General features: G+C 45.5%; 1 pseudogene; it reads right to left on the bottom strand.

Annotated features, from left to right (window-relative positions):
• Positions 1-1,714: 1,714 nt before the first annotated feature.
• LOC109674772 (transducin-like enhancer protein 6) lies at positions 1,715-2,812 on the bottom strand (annotated as a pseudogene).
• Between the last annotated feature and the right edge of the window lie 631 nt (positions 2,813-3,443).

Here is a 3,443-nt window from a genome sequence, read left to right as displayed (position 1 = left end):
TTGTATGCTCATAGCTGCAGAAGAGAACTGTGGAAAGCAGAAAAGCAAAAGGCTTCTTGTCTTGACTTTTGTCTTCTACATTTCTAACTCTTGGAGGCATGGGAGGAAGAACATCTTAACATTTTAGAGGAACAAGGATTTGCCCCATAGTATAGTCTGTTACAGTGTTCACCAAAATTTGTTTCTTTTTCTCTTGGAAATATAGCTAGATGACACTTTCTAGATTTCTTGTGTCCAGATGAAACCATAACTAAGGCTGACTGGTAGAATACTAACAAAAGTGTTGTGTACCTCTTCCATACCTTGCCCATCCTCAGTGCTCCATCTTTTCTCCTTTGCTGTCTACATGGACAAGATTCTAAGAACCTAAATGAAATGGAACCTTATGTGCAAGTGAAGTTGGCTCTTAAATTACAACACAGGAAGTTTTCTGCTGAACACTTCTAGTGACCTGTTTGATGAGGGTGTGGGGGATGGGAGAGGACAAAAAAACTAATACAGGATGGTAGAATCAGAGAACAGAGGTGGACCCCATTTTGATGCCAGACTTTCACCAAAATGTGGTGAACCTAGAGCACAGAACACCACACAGCAGAGTAATTCCCACCTCTAAAGCACAATGCAGACATAGTATGCAGAAATGCTGGACATAAAGGCATACATGGGTGGGTGGGTCAGAGCCTTTTCTCAGAGATGTCCTCATGGTACGATGTCAAACATCATATAGAATGCTAGATGTCTCAACAAATAGTGGACAGGTTTCAAGCATCCTCAAGGGACAGCTTTACCCCTCTTTATTCCTCCTCACCAACTCCTCAACACTTTGGAAGACTTACCTCTGAAATTATATACAACTCATGAAAAGAAGAGATCTCTAATGGGCTGAGAAATTTTTGCTATTCCTGAGAGAATGAGAGTTTGAAGTAAAAAGTAGGCTGACTTATAGAAAATTATATATACATATATATAATATTTTATACACACATACATATATAGTAACACCATTGAGTATGAGGACTGAGATTCACCTCTACTTTACTCATTTGCTAGTCTGTCTCTCCTGGATTGTGATCCAGCATATGGTAGGCACTTAATAACTGTAAATGTTAAATGAGCATTTGTGGACAAGATTGTAGGTCCATCTTTGTCTATCAACAGTGGCTGTAGGAAATAACTTCATATCAAAAAGATCAAGGAACCAGCTCAGGAAAGTCTTCTGCAGAGATTTTGTTCTTTTCTTCTAAAGGTCAAAAAGCTAAATGTCACTTAATCTATTTTCTGTTAGACAACATCAGCTATGGGGTCTTAAATGACAGAACACTAACATCTTTGTAAAATATGTCTTCTTATCCATGTTTAACTCTCAGGGTACCAAGTTTAGAAGACAATATGCAGATGTTCAATGGTAGGCTTACTTTGTGATATTTGTTTCTATGAAAAAACAATCTTGTATATTTCATAACCTTGATTTCAGTTATAATGAGACAGTCAAAAATCAATAGTATTTCTATATGAGTTGGAAATGCTCCATTTTTTTCCTTTTCCACTTGATTTATTACATGTGACATACAACATAGAGTCTGCAACCCTCCACCAAATCTCCAACACCAGTGATCCCTCCCCTTCCTTCTCTTCCCCACCTCTCCTCTACCACTCTGCACCATTGGGGGAGGAAAAAAAAAAGAGCTGGAGTTAGGGTGCCCACAGAAGCCCCTCAATAGGTGATCTGATAGACTGAGGCATGGCCCTGAGAGCCTGTGATGATCACCTGGTTGTTGGGAGACACAACACAGCACAAGATGGAGGAGTTCTTGGGGACTGAAGGACCTGTGCTCCCACAGGTATACTGTGGACGGTGACCAGGTTGTCTATCCCAATGCTCACCCACCACTGACCATATGGCTCCTGGCCCCTGGTGGTGAGCTGCCTCCAGTGCTGGCCATTGACCAGGCCCAGCAACACCTAATTTTCTTGGGGGCTGTGGGACAGGCTCATGATCTGAGACTCTTAATAGGTATTCCAGGGGCTCCTGAGCTGTCCGCAGGTCCCAGAACTGCCTCAGGTGTCCAGACCCCTAGTCCAGATGCTTGGTCTTTGACCACAATGCTCTTGGACCCATTCAGGTGGCTGGAGAGGTCCCTGACCCACAGGACCCATATCCTGACAGTCCCATCAGTAAAGCCAGTCAAGGCCACCAGCACCTGGCAGGAGAAACCCTCACAGAACAGCTCATTCTTCACAAATGGTGGGTGCCGACGGGTCCCACACGCTCACACTGGCCAGGTTGTAGCCACCAGCCAACAGGGTCTGCTGTCGGAGGTCAGCAGACAGGTGCACAGGTATGCCTCACAGATCTGTATTTGTGGCAACAGGTGGCATCAGGGACCCTGTCCCCAGCCACCTGGCTAATCAAGCTCCATACCTTGCTGCCAGTCTTGTCACAGGTGAAGGTGTGACAGGTGAAGGTGCTCATGGCTGTGGCCTGCACAGGCTTCCAGTGTTTCAACACACACATCTTTTGCAGTTTGTGTGGAACAGCAAATCTCTTGGATCTTCCAGGACACAGTGTACAGCCGTCTTTGAATTCCTCAGGATAGGAGCTTCATGAATGTATGGCATACCACTGGCCACCTCCTGGGCTGCGTAGGGCTGGGCATTACCTTCTTGAGGCTTCTTGGGAAGCCTCAAGCTGGGTAGACTTGGCCGGGATGGTGGTCATGGCTTTGAAGTTGTCATCTTCTGTGCATGGCTCTGGTTCTGAGTCACACAGCCCTAGGTCCATGCTTTCCAGGCCCAGCACCACCTCGGTCATTCTATGCTTCTCTTCCTGATCATAGACCAAAGCAGAAGTCTGCCAGAAATGATGGGTAAGGACATCTTGCTAAAACTGAGGCTCGCAGTTCCAGCATGGTGGCAGGTTGTCTGTCTTTGGAGTCCATAGCAGCTGGCTAGTCTTTGATGCTGGACTCCAGCAGGACCTCTGGTAACTAGATGGGAGATGGGGAGACTCTGGGCTCACTGGCTCCCCACAGCCCTGTTGGGCTTCATTCTCAAGTGAGACTTGGACTGCCTGGGGCTCCATGGACAGAAGCTGACTCCAGCTCTCTGTCATCTGGAAGAAGTTTGCTATCTGCTTGCGATGTTCTTGTAGAAGCTCCTGGACCTTCCTGAGCTGAAACAACAGAGATCACAGGTATGGGTGAGGGTTTGGTTTGAATGCTGTGTGCTTCTTCTAGCTGTGTAACCATGGGCAAGGCTATGTTTGTTAATGACTTGAGAGTGATTATTTTTGTTTGCCCCCTTTCAGGGTTTTTTTTTTTTTTTTGGTAGTACTGGGATTTGAACTCAGGGTCTCACACTTGCTAGACAGGCCCTCTACCACTTGAAGCACTCTGCCAGCCCTTGAGAGTGATTATTTTTGATGCATTATGTAAGAAAATTTC

The sequence above is a fragment of the Castor canadensis genome, chromosome 1 (assembly GCF_047511655.1).
Source record: "Castor canadensis chromosome 1, mCasCan1.hap1v2, whole genome shotgun sequence".
Lineage (NCBI taxonomy): Eukaryota > Metazoa > Chordata > Mammalia > Rodentia > Castoridae > Castor > Castor canadensis.
This window is presented reverse-complemented; position numbering and strand designations above follow the sequence as displayed.